This window comes from Amia ocellicauda, chromosome 9 (assembly GCF_036373705.1).
Source record: "Amia ocellicauda isolate fAmiCal2 chromosome 9, fAmiCal2.hap1, whole genome shotgun sequence".
In the NCBI taxonomy this organism is placed as follows: domain Eukaryota; kingdom Metazoa; phylum Chordata; class Actinopteri; order Amiiformes; family Amiidae; genus Amia; species Amia ocellicauda.
Window position 1 is genome coordinate 26,123,076 of NC_089858.1, and position 21,191 is coordinate 26,144,266.

At 43.1% G+C, this 21,191-nt stretch overlaps 1 protein-coding gene and 1 long non-coding RNA gene across 2 annotated transcripts in view; one reads left to right on the plus strand and one right to left on the minus strand.

Annotated features, from left to right (window-relative positions):
- LOC136759077 (uncharacterized) overlaps positions 1 to 21,191 on the minus strand; it is a 27,238-nt gene continuing 6,047 nt past the window's right edge. Inside the window, exon 2 of the long non-coding RNA XR_010820005.1 lies at positions 1 to 907. This is a non-coding gene — a long non-coding RNA (uncharacterized LOC136759077). The remainder of the gene's footprint in view (positions 908 to 21,191) is intronic.
- chst6 (carbohydrate sulfotransferase 6) overlaps positions 16,363 to 21,191 on the plus strand; it is a 20,721-nt gene continuing 15,892 nt past the window's right edge. Inside the window, exon 1 of the mRNA XM_066713901.1 lies at positions 16,363 to 16,454. The gene's annotated coding sequence lies outside the window, so the exon portion shown is untranslated. The remainder of the gene's footprint in view (positions 16,455 to 21,191) is intronic.

A 21,191-nucleotide genomic window follows, 5' to 3' on the forward strand; every position in this document is an offset into this window, starting at 1 on the left:
TGTGATTAACAGCAGAACTCCATTGAAAGGCATACAGTATTCATGGTTTATTTCTGTAGTATTCATATATCAATTCATTAAAAAAAGTATGTGCATTATTGTAAACTGCTGGGGTTCATTTTTTTTATTACATATATATGAGATTAATTTTTTTTTTTTTACAGCCTACTAGGAATTATACTTCCACATTCCCCTTTCAGTCAAAAAGTTTGTAAGTGGCAGATACCAGCACTGTTATACAGTAACAACATGTATTTTACATTGTTTTTACAGCCACAAAAGCAACTTCAGAGTGAGCGACTTCCACATTCTGCCAAGATTGAGTAGTTCCTCAGATTCATGCTGTATCTTTCTACATTGATGGTAGATCATGGAATTAAATTAAACATTTAAAAAATTAACAAATTACTAGTACTTAAAACAGGGTTCCTTCCATATTTAAGCACTTAACCAATTGTTTTAGCGGGATTCTTCCCCAGCAATAGGACTTTTTAAAGGGTTACAATAAAGACAAAAGCAGCTGCTTCTACCTCATGTCAGGTCTCCAGTCTTCTTTTAGTAAAGAAAATTTAAAAGACCAGATCTTGAAGCCAAGACTGGCACTTATTTAAGGCTGGAGAATTGGCTCCTCTTTCACAGCTTGGCAGCCAGGAATAGTTAGAATGCCAAGATTAGGGGGGCAGGAGGAGAGAGGTAGCAATTCCCAGCCTTCTCATTCAGAAGCATCAGTGCCATGCTTTCCCCAAGAGACAAACTTGAAAGAAGTACAAAGTAAGTAAAAGAGATTCATTCTGATCCAGTCTGCATTTGCAGGATCAAAGCACTGCCCTGCTCGATTCTCTTTTCTTCGCACGTCATGGTGGTCTTTTGGCTCTGCGATTTCCTGCTGATGGATGTCAGGATGGTCCTTCACGACAGAGATGCCGAAGACAGAGAATCAATGTTAGGAATGAGAGCAGGCAGTTATTTACAGGAATAGTTAAGTTACTCTCCCTAGTTTGCCCAGTTCCCCAACAGAGAGTTGTAATCATAAAATAGCAATAAGATCGATTAAGTTAACATTAACAGATTAAACAAAGTCTTTAATTTAAATCAAGGAAGATGATCGTTAATTTATGCAATACAATGAACTAGTAAGAGCTTTTTATTTATTTGTTTTTGAACAATGTGTTCACATTTGGTTACCATATTACAAACATATATATTGCTGAAAAAAGTTTAAAATGAGGACAACCAAAAATACATTCCCACCTCCAAGTAATAACAGGAGAGAGAGGTTAAAAATAACAATAAGGAGATAAGGAATGGTTTGTACTGAAAACACACAACATCCTGAAATCAATCACACTTCATGTTGTAGGAGTAGTCTCTTAAAAACAAAAAACAAAAAAAAACTGTACTGTATATTTAAGTCCCTTCATTGTTTTAGTTTTTCTCTCTTTTTCCCAGAATGCAATGGTGTACTGTTGAATGACAAATCCACAAGGATACCAGTTGCTGTCTGGATCTTGATATGGCAGTGTGCAGAGGGGGTTGACTTGGGGGGGAAATGAGCTAATGGTGCATTTGGGCCTCAGTCAGACCTCTGGGATGTGGAACGATGCCACACCACAGACTTCTCTTATTTGGCAATCAGAGGAAGTAGAATGCAGCGAGAGAGCAGCAGGGGAAAGAACAGAAAGAGGCTGTCTGCACAGAGGCAGAGTTTGGGTTGTGCTCACTTGGTTGGGTACCAAGGTATGATCTCATACAGTCTATTGGATCACCTCCTGCTTCGTTGCTTTCCTAATCCAGCCCAGCAAACAAATGCAGTCCCTCCACAGCGATCGGGGCAGCAATTTTGTGGACAAAAAGAATGTTGCATGGATTCCATTTCTTGCGTGGGCAAAATTAGTATTTTGTGCATAAACTGTCAGTTATAAATTACAGTGATACAAAATATGTGTAAACCATCAAATCTATAAACATTTGTCAGAATGTCTTTAATCCCACAATATGTAGATTGTGGCATTGCAAGAGCAGTTTAATACAATCAGATTAGTATTTAGTAATGGAAGAAATGCATGCTACTAAATGAGCATGGACACAACTAGAAAACACACACAAAAAATTGCTGGCTCTCTAAAACAACCTCTCTACTGTAAACACTCAACCTTGGCATTCATCTCTCCCTGTACGTCTCATTGAGATTTTGGGTAATGACTTGGTCCTAACAGAATTAATCTTATGGTCACAACAACATAACCAAGACCAATTTGTATGTATGTATGCATGTATGTATGCATGCATTTAATTCATTTTTCATATTGTGGTCATGGTCTCAACAAGCCACCATACTCTCCCATACATGGAGTAGACAATTTAAAATTCTCTCTATATACACACAAGGAAATTAATCAAAAACTAAAAATATGACACCTAAGTTTCATCCATAACACAGAAGGAATGGGTACTGGCTTTTCCTGTTAAAGCAGTCCCTGCTTTGGAGGAACCTGTACATTCTGCAACACATGCTCATAGCCTATGATGCCGTCTTTGTCAGCAAAGCAAGCTTTTTGGCCAAAGACCACCTCAGCTTTTTTTCCAGTCCTCCTTCTCAGGGAATTAGCTGGATATGCTTAACTTCCCTCAATAGTCTCCTGGTCTTGGAACACTGACTTCCAACAGCTGCAGATGACATTCATGCCAACCTGGTAGGCTACACGGGACAAACATCTATCCTTAAAAATGATTCTGCGGTTTGACAGTTTGATTTGTAAATCCAGTTCAAATGGAATGGGTCCATTTGCAGAAGTACTAAGAGTAAGTCATGTTAAGGGGTCCCAAAGCAAAGCACCATGGTAGCCAAACAACTGTATGAAGAAACTCTCCCTAAGCATGGTTACTTGATGAAGAACTGCATGTCTTTCCCTGTGTCGGTGAGCAAGGTCATGTTCTTACTGTGCTACAGGTTAACCCTGATACCCAGATGAACAAAGCCTGACAAGAACCAGTTTTCACCCACAATTTGGGCTTGATACATCGTACAAGACCCCTGATATTAAACATGACATATGTCTTAATTTCACCCAAGTTTGACCACATATGGAGTTCCTGACCAGTCGTAATGCAGAAACCGAGCTTTCACTTAAAAGCTGCTGGCTGGACTGGTTCTGCCCCTCCCTCTGACGACGGTTGCTGGCACTGTCAACAGATCGTCCACCCCTGACCAGAATACTGGTTTAAAGTGGCCCTTGGAAGCATTTGCAAGGTCTGTCTCTGCTGGATAGGTGGCCTATTTGATGGTAGGATGCTATTATGACAGTAAAGTTGAACCTCCCACCCTTGATTTGTCTGCCCCCACTCTGCTTTCAACTGTCATGCCAACTGCTTGGAGAGACTCAACATGTGGCTTTTATTTCAGTTGCCAAGTCTTCCCTCAGGAAATCAAACTGACCTAGGTCTCTTTTACAGTTGAGCCCTATATTATAACAATAAGACACATACAAATATGCGGATATACAACACACACATTAAGAAAAGCAAATCAACAATTAAAAGGTTTAAATAAAAGGTGGGGGGGCATAGTAGTTGAAAGCAGTTTTAAGTAAGCCTGTGGTATTTCTAGGACTAGCCAACTGAAGTGTATAAAAGGCAATGATAATAATCAGTGGTAATAATGATGACAGATATTCTTTGATGACAGACATGATTTGTTTCAATAAAATATACCAATTATAACCTTCAGCTTCTTAACCAACTATGATTTAAAAAGCAGATCATCATCTAACCAAATACCAAAGGTATTTATAGAAAGGAACACGTTCTATATCAGAACTGTCCATGGTAGTAATTTTAAGATCATCCATTATGGGACCTAGAGAATACCATGTACATAGTTTTATTTGCATATAACACCAACCTAAGATCCATAAGTGAATTTTGTAGTAATTGGAAATCAGACTGCAGGTGTCCAAATGCTAGTACAAGAGAGGGAGCAGCAACGTACTTTACTGTCTCATCAGCATAAAAATTAAAATTCTCAGAGTTACAGAAATCATTAATATACAGAGTGAACTGTAAAGCGCCCAAAACTAAACCCTGGGGAACTCCTTTGTGAACAACACAAAGTTCAGATTTGACCCCATCCATCGCGAAGGTAATTCTGAAACCATAAGCAGGCATCCATGGCCAAGCCCAAGGAGGTCAGTTTCTCCAGCAAAATACAATGATCAACTGTATTGAAATAGAGCAACACAATTCAATTTCTCATCCAAGACTTTAGCAATATAATTTACAACCAATGTAGTTGCTATAATAGTACTGTGCCCAGGTCTAAATCCAGACTGAAATCTATTCAAAATGCATTTGTCTGGTAAAAAAAGAAACTGTATATTTACCAATGACTCCAGAATTTTAGCAAGGCAAGACAATTTAGAGGTAGGATGATAATTATCAAGGTCACTAGTATCCCCACCGATATATAGTGGCAGCACATGGATAGTTTTCCATACTTCAGGAATGACCCCAGAAATTGGTCATTGGGTCAAGTTTGTTGGCCCCTGTGTTTTTTCTAGTGTTGATAGCTATCAAAGCATCAAGGACTTATTTTTCTGTGAACTGACTCAGCGAGAAACCTTGGCTACTAACATCAGTGTTCCAGCACGATTACTCATTATAATCTATTTCTCTATGTATTCCTCTTTCTTTTGGAGTAGGCAAAACAGTTCTCTCATATCAATAGCCTGGTGATTTAAAGGCATCAATAATAAATCCAGAGTCCAAAACTGTGTAGAATTTAAAGGTTCCTTTAGATGAGGCCATATTGGCTTAGTAATCAGATAGGTCAGGACAAAACTCCATACTATCTGAATCATGTGTTGCCCAGTCCAAGTTAAAATCCCCAAGGATAATCATTTCAGACTATATAAATGAGCAGAATAGCTTGTTTAGCTGGTTTAACATACCTTTCTTAGCAGAGGATGGACGATACACACCTATAATTGTTTCCTAATTTAAGGTTAAAGCTTGCAATTCAAATTGCTCATGGAGATAGAGTTTAACAGAGAGACTGAGATGTTTTATAAAGATGGCAACACCACCACCTTTATCAATCTTACAATATCGGGGTCATTACTTTTCTTTGACAACCAAGTTTCTGGATTCGACTGAGATGCCCAAAAATGACAATAGGCTCCTTACATTTAGATGCAAAAATGATATTTGAAAACATGTGGATTGTCAATACATACAGGATTACTACAAACAGGTTGACAATTCACATATGGAGATTGTCTCCCAGAGGAATTTACATATGTACAGTGAAGGAAAAAAGTATTTGATCCCCTGCTGATTTTGTACGTTTTCCCACTGACAAAGAAATGATCAGTCTATAATTTTAATGGTAGGTGTATTTTAACAGTGAGAGACAGAATAACAACAAAAAAATCCAGAAAAACGCATTTCAAAAAAGTTATAAATTGATTTGCATGTTAATGAGGGAAATAAGTATTTGACCCCTTCGACCTTGTACTTGGTGGCAAAACCCTTGTTGGCAATCACAGAGGTCAGACGTTTCTTGTAGTTGGCCACCAGGTTTGCACACATCTCAGGAGGGATTTTGTCCCACTCCTCTTTGCAGATGCTCTCCAAGTCATTAAGGTTTCGAGGCTGACGTTTGGCAACTCGAACCTTCAGCTCCCTCCACAGATTTTCTATGGGATTAAGGTCTGGAGACTGGCTAGACCACTCCAGGACCTTAATGTGCTTCTTCTTGAGCCACTCCTTTGTAGCCTTGGCTGTGTGTTTTGGGTCATTGTCATGGTGGAATACCCATCCATGACCCATTTTCAATGCCCTGGCTGAGGGAAGGAGGTTCTCACTCAAGATTTGACGGTACATGGCCCCGTCCATCGTCCCTTTGATGCGGTGCAGTTGTCCTGTCCCCTTAGCAGAAAAACACCCCCAAAGCATAATGTTTCCACCTCCATGTTTGACGGTGGGGATGGTGTTCTTGGGGTCATTCCTCCTCCTCCAAACACGGCAAGTTGAGTTGATGCCAAAGAGCTCGATTTTGGATTCATCTGACCACAACACTTTCACCCAGTTCTCCTCTGAATCATTCAGATGTTCATTGGCAAACTTCAGACGGGCCTGTACATGTGCTTTCTTGAGCAGGGGGACCTAGCGGGCGCCGCAGGATTTCAGTCCTTCACGGCGTAGTGTGTTACCAATTGTTTTCTTGGTGACTATGGTCCCAGCTGCCTTGAGATCATTAACAAGATCCTCCCATGTAGTTCTGGGCTGATTCCTCACTGTTCTCATGATCATTGAAACTCCACGAGCACCAACTGTTGTCACCTTCTCACCAAGCTGCTTGGCGATGGTCTACCTTGTGTAGGTCTACAATCTTGTCCCTGACATCCTTGGACAGCTCTTTGGTCTTGGCCATGGTGGAGAGTTTGGAATCTGATTGATTGATTGCTTCTGTGGACAGGTGTCTTTTATACAGGTAACGAGCTGAGATTAGGAGCACTCCCTTTAAGAGAGTGCTCCTAATCTCAGTTTGTTACCTGTATAAAAGACACCTGGGAGCCAGAAATCTTGCTGATTGATAGGGGATCAAATACTTATTTCCCTCATTAACATGCAAATCAATTTATAACTTTTTTTGAAATGCGTTTTTCTGGATTTTTGTGTTGTTATTCTGTCTCTCACTGTTAAAATACACCTACTATTAAAATTATAGACTGATAATTTCTTTGTCAGTGGGCAAACGTACAAAATCAGCAGGGGATCAAATACTTTTTTCCCTCACTGTAGAGCTACCAGTAGAATTCAAATGAATGGAGACAAGATTATTACTGACAACACCCCTATGCTTATGAGCACACACAGTAATAAGAAAGGTTGATATAATACTTTGGATAGCATAAGTGGGGCTAACAGTGGTGATATCCCTATGTGACGTGACAGAATTATCTGTGTAAAATAAATGTACATGAACAGGACTAGTATTTTCACTTTGCATTCACTTCCTGCTCTTTGACTTGGTGACAGTGGACCCCTGGTCTTTTTGCATCAGCTTCTGCCTGGAGTGTTGCTTCTTGCTTCACATCTGCAAACAACAAAGCAAGCCATAATGTAACCTGTGTCACTCACTGTATTTCACTGAACACAGTTTCCCAGAGGCCATCCACAAACTGGACTGCAATAAGAGGTTCAGGTCGCCAATGCCACATGAATGCATCTTCTGGAGCTTTTTCAAACAAACTAGATCCTTAAAACAAACCCAGTAAGGTCTTCTTGAGCTTCCAGATTGCAACTAAAACACAAGGAGCGTATACATTATTTAAAGAGACAAAAATATATTTTTGGCTTTGCTCCCATTTCTCAGGTATTGAGATTAAGATGTCATTGAGATGTCTTTTTGCTTCCCCTTCTAAACTATTTAAAACCAAGCATATCAGGATATTAACAGGTACTTTGTACATCTTAAGCATAACATTATAAGTTAACCTTCTACTCAACTAGCTCTATTTCAGAATTTTGGCCTTTAAATGTACATCATGAAGCTGTATACAAATAAACCCAATAACTGGAATCTAAACAATAAGAAGGCAACATATTATAATTTGTTCAACAAAACATAAAAAGGGGTGTAAGAGGTTACTTTGTAGGTACACCACACTCTCTTAAGGTGAGGGTCCTCCCACACAGGTTATTAACTGCTGGGAACCATCAGTGACCGGGGGGTCATACAAGACGACAGAATAAATAATTTATTTGAAATCAAATTAAATCTCAATTACACTTGCTTGAAACTGTTCACTTGTTGGTAAAACAGCTTTGTAAAAGAGTACTTTTAACTCATTGCACAGGTCAATCACATCCTTCATTGAGTATAAATACAAACTAATACCAGAATAAAACATCAAATGATTTAGAAACAACAAACAGCAGTTTACTTTATGAAAGATCTGAGGTCTTGTCAAATTTAAATACAATAAATGACATATCAGCTCTGCATAAATATTCAAAAGTATATGAATATGTATATATATTTCCTTGAATGGAATATGTAAAATGTTGTTGTATAGTTCTGTTTGTCTGTCTCTCTCCCCCTGCACACCCACTTTTCTGGTTCCACGCGTAAAACACCTTGAACTACTCTCTCCCCCACAGCCGTTTGCGCATCCCAGAATGCTTTCCAGAGGAAACGGTGACGTCACCCCAGGTGCTTGGTAACCCTACACTCCAAAGGAGGAAGAGGAAGTACAGAAGCGAGGACTGAGCCTATCCACATGCACAGGGAAGAGAAGAGGAGCATGGGTAGGGGGGGTGCGAAGAGCAAGCGGATTAATTCTGCTGGCTCCCCCCACCCCTGCCAGCTCCCCCCCGCTGCAGAGACCTCTCCCTCTCAGTTCTATACTCCCTACTCCGAGTCTGGAGCGGAGAGCTGCGGGCCCTCTCCACTCCCCCCAGTGGGCAGCCTGGTGGAAGACAGGCCCCCTAATAGCAACATCCCTCCTGCCCCACGGCCTAGACGCTCTCAGGGGAGGGGACAGGTATGCCCTCCCGGCAGTAGTGGGAGAGCCGCAGGTCCTCAGGAGAGGAGAGATAGCGCCAGTGTCATCTGCCAAGAAGACCTCAGGGCCGCAATGGTGGAGTCACTGGCGCTAGGGGAGGAGGCCTGCGGCAGCAGACAGCCAGGAAGGGAGAGACCACCCCCTCCCCCACCATTAGTTAAAAAGACATCTAGCGGGGTCTACCCAGTCCTCTCCTCAGTTACACACAAGGCCTCTGCTCTGCCACTTGCTCGTCGGGCCTCGGCTGCAAGGGAACCAGGGAGAACCTCCAGCACCACGGGCCCTGAGCCCAGTGGAGTTTCGCCAGCCTTACCGGATGGCGGGAGCCGAGCCCCCCCCATAGTCTTCCTAGAGGATCAAGCGGTGAGGCAAATGGTTGAAATGATGGGTGCGAGTGCTAAGCTAGGTGAGGGAGAAGAGAGAATTGGGAAGAGGAGGGTTTCTTTACATGATTGTTACGGAGCGGGTAATTGCCCTCACCGCCATTATGGCTTTAGTTATTATATCTATAAATTTGAGGAACATTGCTGACGTGAAAAAGAGGGCCGATGTTTTAAACTCTCTGGCTGGTATGAAAGCAGATATTATCTGTTTGCAGGAGTGCGGCATTCCCGTTCCAAAAAGAATACAAAGATCTCCGGGACACTTGGACCCTAGGCGAATCCTTCTGGTCGGGGTCCAATGTGTCCTGAGCGGACGGGATTGCCGTACTCCTGAAGAACCCATTTATATCTGTAAAAAAATGTAGGGTGATAGAGGCGGGCAGGTTGGCCAGCCTAGACTTTAAATACAAGGGGGCTGTATTGAGGCTGGTCAATGTCTAGGAGTCCTCTTTCTCCCTCAGCTACGCCCGCTCCTGATCGGCACCTTACCAGTTATCATTTCAGGTCATTTCAACTGTGCTCTGAAGGATGTAGACCGGAGTAAGCCCCGCAACGATAGATCCAGCAGGGACCTCGCTGTGTTCGTGGAGGACTTTGAACTCTGCGACGCAGGTCGGGACCTGGTCCCCTTGTTCACCTGGGTGAGTTCTTCTGGCTCCTCCTTCGCCAGGATAGATCTCATCCTCCTCTGTAAGCCACTGGAGAGGGCCGCCATGTCTTCGGAGACGGTCTTCTTTTCAGACCACAGGCTCCTGACGACAGAGGTGCTCATTCCGAGCACACGGGAGTTGGGGCCTGGGGTCTGGAAGCTCAACACCTCTCTGCTCGATGACCCTCGTGTTATTAAGACCTTTAGCAGATGCCTCGAGGAGTGGAGGACCCTGAGGGACCTTTTTGATTCTCCCATAGAGTGGTGGGAGATATTGAAGAAAAGGACCAAGGGCTACTTCATTCAGCTGGGGAAACAGAAAGCTTGCGAGAGGCAGGCAAGATATTACCATCTAAACGCCCGCCTCCAGCGCCTGAGTCTTTTACAGCTCAGAGGCTTCGACCTAGCTGAGGAGGTGGCCCGGGTCAAACTGAGTCTCTCCGCCCTCTATCGGGAGGAGCAAGAAAAGATCAAGGTCCTTTCCAGGGTCCGCATCATGGAGGACGATGAGAAGTGCAGCCGCTTCTTCAAGAAAACGAAGGAGAGGCGGCCTGCAATGTCCTCCATGATCGACGCAAGAGGTGGAGGGCAGAGAGGCTGTTGAGACAGTGGTGCGGTACTTCTACAGGGAGTTGTACGATCAGAAGGTGGTGGATCAAAATCTGATCCATCACTTTCTGTCCCTGTTGGAGTCCTGCAACGAGGGGGACGAGGAGGCGGAGGAGGATCCAGAGATCACCACCACTGAACTCTCCCAGGTGATAAAGAGTCTTAACTTTGGAAGGACACCGGGTCCCGATGGGATTCCTGCTGAATTCTATAAGATCTTTTGGGAGGTACTTAAGGAAGATCTGGCTCAGGTCTTGGGGTCGATGTACAGAGAGAGTAGACTGGCCCCTTCTATGAAGAGGAGTATCCTCTCTCTTCTTCATAAGAAGGGAGATCCAAAGGATCTGAGGAACTGGCGGCCGGTCAGCCTCCTCTGCACCGACTACAAGGTACTGGCCAAAGCACTGACGCTCCGGCTGCAGCGGCCACTCCCTCATGTTGTGGGTCCCAACCAGGTCTGCAGTGCCCGGAGGAGATCGGCGGCCGACAACGCCATGCTGCTCAAGGATGTCGTGGCCTACTTGAATGAGAGAGAGCTTCCCCTGGTCCTAATCAGTCTGGACCAGGAGAAAGCCTTCGATAGAGTGGGCCACGAATACCTGCAGCTCGTCATGGAGAGGATGGATCTCGCTCTTGGCCTGAGGAATTGGGTGAAGATCATCTATAGCGGCCTAAGCAGCAGCTGTCAATAAGGCCAAGAGCGAGGTCTACCTCTCCAGGGCATGGGCTGTCAGCCGGGGCCCGCCGAATGTTTTCCCTGTGAAGCCGTTCATCAAGGTTCTGGGGATCACGATCGATGGGACCAACACGGGCACACGGAGCTGGGAGGAAGCCTTATCCAAGGTCCAAAGGAAGATCCACGGCTGGAGCACAAGGACCTTGATGATGGCTGGTAAGGTGCTGGTCGTAAAGGCCATCCTCTTCCCGATACTCCTCTACGTAGGTATGATCTTCCCCCCAGACAAGGTCATCGCAAAATTAGTGACAAGAATTATATTTCGGTTTGTCTGGGGGAGCAAAATGGAGAGGTTGAAAAGAGTGCAGATGGTGAAGGGTACCCTGGATGGAGGCAGGGGGGTCCTGGACGTTGTGCGGCTGATAAAGGCGCAGGGGCTGGCATATGTGGTCAAGAACATCCAGGCTGCTGGCAAGAAAGTGAGTTTTATGAACCGCTTTTATTTCGCCAGCATCCTGAGACCATTCGGCCTCTGCGCCATGGATAACAACAGGCCGCACTCGTGGGATCCCCCGCCGTTCTACAGGGCGCTCCGAGCATTTGCGCTCGAAGTAGGCCTCCATAAAGTCGTGCTGGCCTCCTCGGATTATAAGATCATCTGTAGCCAGATGAGATCTACCCAGGAGACCAGCCCAATAGAAGATTTCCCTCCCAAAACCTGCCGGTTTATCTGGGCTAACGCTACGCCCGTTTGCCTCACAAACACGCAGAAAGATGTCTCCTGGATGGCTGTGAGTCGGGGTCTCCCCACCCGAGTGTTCATGCACAGAAGGGGCCTGGCCCCTTTTGACATCTGCCCCTACAAGGGTTGTCTGGGAAAGGAGACGGAGGCTCATATCTTTAGGGATTGCCCCTCCGCCTGCAGGGTCTGGCTCCTGTTTTCTCCGTTCCTCCACAGATTTGCCGTTCCTGTGCGGGTGACCACCCAGCAGATCCTTTATGGTCCAGCCAGGGGAATCACATCTCCAACCCTGAGGTGCTGGTGCCGTGTCGTCTGCGCAGTGAAACAGGCCCTGTGGGAGGGACGGAACATCTGTCTATTCAATAAGCAGGAGCTGGACCCAGTCGTCATAGCGCAGAGGGGCATGGTACTCCTAAGAGACTACGTCAATCTGGAGGTCCATCAGAGGGGCAAGGAGGAAGCCTTCAAGAACTAGCAAATACAAGATCTGGGGAAGCTCAGGATCCCATGATGGGACCCACCTCCAGGGGTGGCCATCTCCCCCTGCTGGAGCCCGAGTTCAAGATCTTTTAGATCTTTTAAATCTTTTACTGAATGATTGTTTTTAAAAATGATTTTGAAAAAACTAATTTTAATTGTTTTTAAAGAATGATTTGATTTTACAATGCACTTGTTTTGCTTGTTTTTTTGATTGTTTTGTTTTGTTATTTTGTCAAATACATTGGCCGTCTGGATTTAATTTTAAATGCATCAGATTGTTTTGTTTTTATTTTATTGTTTTATTTATTTTTTGATTTATCTGATGCATTTTCAGTTACTTTCAATGTATTTGACCTTTTTTGTTGGTTAGCAGTTTGATTTTCATTGTTTCATTGATTTAAGCACGTTTATTTGAGTTCATGTATTTTGTTTAAGTTAATCACATTAAGATTTTAAATTTTTTAAGGGATTTTAGAAATTGTTTTAAAAAAGTATAAAAATTTTGAATGTTTTTTAAATTGAAAATGTAAAATACTGAAACAATAAAAACAGTATTTTACTGTATAAAATGTAAAACCCGGAAGAGATCTGTAAGAAAGCTGTTTGAACACGAGTTCGCTCTGGTTTTCTTCCGGGCCGGCCTGATTAAAAGACTTCTTTACTATTTGCAGCACAACTCCTGCGCTGCCGTTTTCGTCAATTTAAGAGGGTTTCTTCACTTTATATGAAACAACACTTGTAAAGCTTGCAGAAGTTGTGATGTACAAGGAAGAAAAGAGGTCTGACTCAAATTTACATTCTGAATGTATGTAGAGTAATAAGAGCTACAATAGACACCTAGTTGTTTGTATCATGTTTACTGTGCAAATAAAAATACTACAGTGCATGGAAGACCATACATATTTAAATACATTCAAATTAAACCTTTTTTTTTTTAGTTTTATTTTACAATTGCACGTCTACCAAAAACTAAAAACAATAACTCACTATCTCACTCACCACACCCTAGTAACCTTCTGCACAAAAACCACAAACGCCTTTTGCTAAATAACTGCTGCTTATCTCAACTCCAGATATACAGTGAGGGAAAAAAGTATTTGATCCCCTGCTGATTTTGTACGTTTGCCCACTGACAAAGAAATGATCAGTCTATAATTGTAATGGTAGGTGTATTTTAACAGTGAGAGACAGAATAACAACAAAACAATCCAGAAAAACGCATTTCAAAAAAAGTTATAAAATGATTTGCATGTTAATGAGGGAAATAAGTATTTGATCCCCTATCAATCAGCAAGATTTCTGGCTCCCAGGTGTCTTTTATACAGGTAATGAGCTGAGATTAGGAGCACTCTCTTAAAGGGAGAGCTCCTAATCTCAGCTCGTTACCTGTATAAAAGACACCTGTCCACAGAAGCAATCAATCAATCAGATTCCAAACTCTCCACCATGGCCAAGACCAAAGAGCTGTCCAAGGATGTCAGGGACAAGATTGTAGACCTACACAAGGCTGGAATGGGCTACAAGACCATCGCCAAGCAGCTTGGTGAGAAGGTGACAACAGTTGGTGCGATTATTCGCAAATGGAAGAAACGCAAAATAACTGTCAGTCTCCCTCGGTCTGGGGCTCCATGCAAGATCTCACCTCGTGGAGTTTCAATGATCATGAGAACGGTGAGGAATCAGCCCAGAACTACACGGGAAGATCTTGTTAATGATCTCAAGGCAGCTGGGACCATTGTCACCAAGAAAACGATTGGTAACACACTATGCCGTGAAGGACTGAAATCCTGCAGCGTCCGCTAGGTCCCCCTGCTCAAGAAAGCACATGTACAGGCCCGTCTGAAGTTTGCCAATGAACATCTGAATGATTCAGAGGAGAACTGGGTGAAAGTGTTGTGGTCAGATGAGACCAAAATCAAGCTCTTTGGCATCAACTCAACTCGCCGTGATTGGAGGAGGAGGAGGAGGAGGAATGACCCCAAGAACACCATCCCCACCGTCAAACATGGAGGTGGAAACATTATGCTTTGGGGGTGTTTTTCTGCTAAGGGGACAGGACAAGTGCACCGCATCAAAGGGACGATGGACGGGGCCATGTACCGTCAAATCTTGGGTGAGAACCTCCTTCCCTCAGCCAGGGCATTGAAAATGGGTCGTGGATGGGTATTCCAGCATGACAATGACCCAAAACACACAGCCAAGGCAACAAAGGAGTGGCTCAAGAAGAAGCACATTAAGGTCCTGGAGTGGTCTAGCCAGTCTCCAGACCTTAATCCCATAGAAAATCTGTGGAGGGAGCTGAAGGTTCGAGTTGCCAAACGTCAGCCTCGAAACCTTAATGACTTGGAGAGCATCTGCAAAGAGGAGTGGGACAAAATCCCTCCTGAGATGTGTGCAAACCTGGTGGCCAACTACAAGAAACGCCTGACCTCTGTGATTGCCAACAAGGGTTTTGCCACCAAGTACAAAGTCGAAGGTCAAATACTTATTTCCCTCATTAACATGCAAATCAATTTATAACTTTCTTGAAATGCGTTTTTCTGGATTTGCTGTTATTCTGTCTCTCACTGTTAAAATACACCTACCAATAGAATTATAGACTGATGATTTCTTTGTCAGTGGGCAATCGTACAAAATCAGCAGGGGATCAAATACTTTTTTCCCCTCACTGTATACTCAGCAAAAAAAGAAACATCGTCTCATTTTATTTTCAGCAAACTTAACACGTGTAAATATTTGTATGAACATAAAAAGATTCAACAACTAAAACAAACTGAACAAGTTTCACAGACATGTGACTAACAGAAATGGAATAATGTGTCCCTGAACAAAGGGGGGGTCAAAAAGTCACAGTCAGTGTCTGCTGTGGCCCCCAGCTGCATTAAGCACTGCAGTGCATCTCCTCCTCATGGACTGCACCACATTTGCCAGTTCTTGCTGTGAGATGTTACCCCACTCTTCCACCAAGGCACTTGCAAGGCCCCGGACATTTCTGGGGGAATGGCCCTAGCCCTCACCCTCCGATCCAACAGGTCCCAGATGTGCTCAATGGGATTGAGATCTGGCTCTTCGCTGGCCCTGACACAACACTGGCATTCCTGTCTTGCAGGAAATCAAAGGTGGGTTTGTGCCTGTAGGCGACATTGTTGCCGGTGATGTCTGGTGAGGACCTGCCTTACAACAGGCCTACAAGCCCTCAGTCCAGCCTCTCTCAGCCGATTGCGGACAGTCTGAGCACTGATGGAGGGATTGTGTGTTCCTGGTGTAACTCGGGTAGTTGTTGTTGCCGTCCTGTACCTGTCCCGCAGGTGTGATATTGTGATGGACCGATCCTGTGCAGGTGTTGTTACACGTGGTCTGCCACTGCGAGGATGATCAGCTGTCCTTCCTGTCTCCCTGGCCACATCTGCAGTGCTCATGCCTCCTTGCAGCATGCCTAAGGCACGTTCACGCAGATGAGCAGGGACTCTGGGCATCTTTCTTTTGGTGTATTTCAGAGGCAGTAGAAAGGTCTCTTTAGTGTCCTAAGTTTTTATAACTGTGACCTTAATTGCCTACCGTCTGTAAGCTGTCAATGTCTTAACAGCCGTTCCACAGGTGCATGTTTAAACCCTTTACAATAAAGATCTGTAAAGTTATTTGGATTTTTACAAAATTATCTTTAAAATACAGTGTCCTGAAAAATTTCTTTTTTTTTTTGTTGAGTATACATTAGGCCAGCTCAGGGTCTCTTGTACAGCAGCCCTCTTCTCTCTTTGTAGACAAGCCATTTTTTATTTAAGCGTATTTGGAAACCTATTTGGATAGGAGGGAAAGGACGGTGCAAGATCTCCAGGGCAACCCTTCATCTGCTGCACCTGCAGTAACTATATTTATTGAGACCAGGATGGTGATGCTCTAAACAAAAACTGACACTGAATCAAGACTGCTTAGAATAGAATCAGTGAATGAGCTGCATATATCATTTCCTCATGGTTGCCATGGTTTCCCAAAGTTTGTATCTTGCCCTGCCTTACTTAATTGGGATTTATCACTTGTTTTCAGTTTATTTTTCCATTGTGTACCACATTCAATTTTAAGACGGGTGGCTGAGCATCCAAAAGTTATTAAAACCTTTATATTTTCATGTGCGGATATCACCGTATCCTTAACTGTTTAAAATCTGGAACTTTTTCTTCCTCCTGGGACAGAGCATGAGTAATACTGAACAGGAAAAGACAGTACAGTCATTTCCTTTCATTGAAGGGCTGCAGTTACGCTATCATATATCTTGTCATACTTTGCAACTGGATTTCTTGGTCGTGGCCGAGCCTTTGAAACACTCAGTATGTAAAGCCTCATTCGCAAGGTGGGTAAATGCTTTTAAAGATTTCTTTCAAGTAAAATAGAAGAACAGCTTTGCGGTCTTCTCTACAGCTAAAACGCGTTTGTAAAAGATGCACTGAGTTTGCTTGGTGGGTGTATAGTCAGACTGTTTGCCCTTATGCGAGGTTCCAGAGATTATATTGTGAACTGTTGTGGTTATGGTTTTGCTCTGTGTTCTCAGACTTGAACAATAAGTTGTTAAATAAACCAAGTATTGTTGTAGACATTTTTCACTGTCATTCTTTTCCTTTGTAATCATCTTGTGTCTGCAATATGGTCAGAAATCTAAAATCAAATTGACTATTACAGGTTTTTACTAAGCACCTAGGCTAATCTCCACTATAACAATCCAATGACATTTTGCCATTTAATATTGATAATACAATGGATAATTTAAATACATATACCAGTCTTGAGAGTTTTAACGAACAGTAGTCCTCGGTATGTAAAATATCTACTCTGTTTAAAAAAAGCCACAGCATACTATGTAGCACACAGACTTCAGAGAACTTGTTCTCCTGCAGTACAAATATTTTAATATTATAATAAAAACACAACAACACTCTATTAAACACCATGAGGGGAAATACACAGTGCTATTGTGACTGTGACACGTGTTATGATTTTGTAAGGACAGCTGCAGGGCAAGGAAAAACATGTGCGGCCAAGATTCTGGTCATTGCCGAAGAGCTCGCTCTCTATACAGTGGCTGTTTCCTCTTGTATGCCATATCTCTTGCATAACTTTAATTTCCCAGCAAACAAGTGAGGAAACAAGTGAGGAAGTGTGTGTCAGCAGAGCAATAAGACACTGCCACTGGTAAACAAAGACTTCACCCTTACTTAGTAAAGATTTATTCCAGATGCTGAAATCTTGTTTTAGGAGAGGTGTAATGTTGGGCTGCTCTGATGTTGGAGAAGGCAAGGGAGGGAGGGGATTTTTAATAGGTAACTGTAACTATGCAAGTATGTTACCTTCAGTTAAGGTGACATAGGGGCACATGGAAGACACTGATGAGACCCCGTTCACACTTATTAGGCTGGCCCTGTCTGCCTCACATGTAGGCTGGCTTTTTTCAGACACCCCGTTCACACTTGCGGGTTTAGGAGCCTCAGTGCGTCACATATGCGGGCGAAAAGGCGGCCTAAACGATATTTTATTTGAAAGTAATCTTATCCCTTTGCAGCCGAAGCTTTCTAAAATAATTAAAAATGTGCTGGTTCAATTGGGAATCCAATTCATATATTTCCCTTTTCAAATGTCTGTCTTCAGTTCTGCAAGTCTAAAAGTGCTGTTATACAATCCACCCGAAAGCGAAGCACCTTTATTATCACATCTGCATTAAATCACAAGAAATCGTGTGCATTAGTATGCAATCGTCTGCATCGAGCCACAATCTTAACATGTCATATTTAAATATTTACCCGATAGAAACTGCAATTACCCAATAGAAAAACGATGTTAATCTATAGAAAGTCAATGTAAACGTATGTTAAATTATTATAATCGTTATAATAATTGTCAACAAAAAGCTTCTAGAAGTCGCTTCTCTACTCGAAGTCGTGTCTCTGCTGGTCTGAAAGGACTCTTTAAGAGTGGGATGAATGGAAGACTGTGCAGCTCTTCTATTACTGTAAAAGCGGATTGATGGACAGATAACGGAGTCGACATTTATTTTCTAAAAATATCAGCTTCACCGGAAGCCACTAACGTTGCTTAACGTCGCTCGCTTCACACTCCTGAAAGCAGCCTCTGTGACGCGTGTGTAGTCGCATCACAGCAGCGCTGCAGTTCCTGCGCTTTCTGTTTAAACTTCATCTTCATCCTCATTGTAAACCGCGCTTTCATTTCTGCATCGGCCCAGTTGTCTCCTCTAACGCCGGCATTTGAGATTGTACTGCTCAGCTCAAAATAATCGCATTTCGGATTGCATAGTAAACAGCTGGTCTCGTATTAAAATGCACTGATTTGAATGGAAACCTGCTTCGGTTAAAATTGTTTTAATGCAAAATGCGGATAATTAATAAAGTTATGGTCCCGTTCACAATGTCACAATGCAATCTCAAGTGTGAACTGTGTCATATACATGGCAATATATATACATACATACATACATACATATGCATATTTATATATATATATATATATATATTTATATATATATATATATATATATTATATATATATATATATATATATATATATATATATATATATATATATATATAAATAATCACACACACACACACACACATACATAAAATATATTTGATCCCCTGCTGATTTTGTACATTTGCCCACTGACAAAGAAATGATCAGTCTATAATTTTAATGGTAGGTGTATTTTAACAGTGAGAGACAGAATAACAACAACAAAATCCAGAAAAACATTTCAAAAAAGTTATGAATTGATTTGCATGTTAATGAGGGAAATAAGTATTTGACCCCTTCGACTTAGTACTTGGTGGCAAAACCCTTGTTGGCAATCACAGAGGTCAGACGTTTCTTGTAGTTGTCCACCAGGTTTGCACACATCTCGGGAGGGATTTTGTCCCAGTCCTCTTTGCAGATCCTCTCCAAGTCATTAAAGGTTTCGAGGCTGACGTTTTGCAACTCGAACCTTCAGCTCCCTCCACAGATTTTCTATGGGATTAAGGTGTGGAGACTGGCTAGGCCACTCCAGGACCTTAATGTGCTTCTTCTTGAGCCACTCCTTTGTTGCCTTGGCTGTGTGTTTTGGGTCATTGTCATGCTGGAATACCCATCCACGAGCCATTTTCAATGCCCTGGCTGAGGGAAGGAGGTTCTCACCCAAGATTTGACGGTACATGGCCCCGTCCATCGTCCCTTTGATGCGGTGCAGTTGTCCTGTCCCCTTAGCAGAAAAACACCCCCAAAGCATAATGTTTCCACCTCCACGTTTGACGGTGGGGATGGTGTTCTTGGGGTCATAGGCAGCATTCCTCCTCCTCCAAACACGGCGAGTTGAGTTGATGCCAAGGAGCTCAATTTTGGTCTCATCTGACCACAACACTTTCACCCAGTTCTCCTCTATATCATTCAGATGTTCATTGGCAAACTTCAGATGGGCCTGTACATGTGCTTTCTTGAGCAGGGGGACCTAGCGGGAGCTCCAGGATTTCAGTCCTTCACTCCGTAGTGTGTTACCAATTGTTTTCTTGGTGACTATGGTCCCAGCTGCCTTGAGATCATTAACAAGATCCTCCCATGTAGTTCTGGGCTGATTCCTCACCGTTCTCATGATCATTGAAACTCCACGAGGTGAGATCTTGCATGGAGCCCCAGACCGAGGGAGACTGACAGTTATTTTGCGTTTCTTCCATTTGCGAATAATCGCACCAACTGTTGTCACCTTCTCACCAAGCTGCTTGGCGATGGTCTTGTAGCCCATTCCAGCCTTGTGTAGGTCTACAATCTTGTCCCTGACATCCTTGGACAGCTCTTTGGTCTTGGCCATGGTGGACAGTTTGGAATCTGATTGATTGATTGCTTCTGTGGACAGGTGTCTTTTATACAGGTAACGAGCTGAGATTAGGAGCACTCCCTTTAAGAGAGTGCTCCTAATCTCAGCTCATTACCTGTATAAAAGACACCTGGGAGCCAGAAATCTTGCTGATTGATAGGGGATCAAATACTTATTTCCTTCATTAACATGCAAATCAATTTATAACTTTTTTGAATTGCGTTTTTCTGAATTTTTTTTGTTATTCTGTCTCTCACTGTTAAAATACACCTACCATTAAAATTATAGACTGATCATTTCTTTGTCAGTGGGCAAACATACAAAATCAGCAGGGGATCAAATACTTTTCCCCCCTCACTGTACATACATATATATATATATATATATATATATATATATACACAGTGAGGGAAAAAAGTATTTGATCCCCTGCTGATTTTGTATGTTTGCCCACTGACAAAGAAATGATCAGTCCATGGGTCAGACCTGTTTGTCCAGCACATCCCACAGATGCTCGATTGGATTGAGATCTGGGGAATTTGGAATCCAAGTCAACACCTTGAACTCGTGATTCATCAGACCAGGCCACATTCCTCCATTTTTCTGTGGTCCAGTTCCGATGCTCACGTGCCCATTGTAGGTGCTTTCGGCAGTGGACAGCGGTCAGCATGGGCACCCTGACTGGTCTGCGGCTACGCAGCCCCATACGCAACAAACTGCGATGCACTGTGTGTTCTGACACCTTTCTATCAGAACCAGCATTCACTTTTTCAGCAATTTGAGCTACAGTAGCTCATCTGTTGGATCAGACCACATGGGCCAGCCTTCGCTCCCCACGTGCATCAGTGAGCCTTGGCCGCCCATGACCCTGTCTCCGGTTCACCGCTTTTCCTTCCTTGGACCACTTTTGATAGGTACTGACCACTGCAGACCGGGAATACCCAACAAGATAGTTCTTAATGACTTTCACTGTATGTTTCGGGTCGTTGTCATGCTGCAGAATAAATGTGGGGCCAATCAGATGCCTCCCTGATGGTATTGCATGATGGATAAGTATCTGCCTGTACTTCTCAGCATTGAGGAGACCATTAATTCTGACCAAATCCCCAACTCCATTTGCAGAAATGCAGCCCCAAACTTGTAAGGAGCCTCTACAATGCTTCACTATTGCCTGCAGACTCATTCATGTATCACTCTCCAGCCCTTCAGCGAATAAACTGCCTTCTGCTACAGATT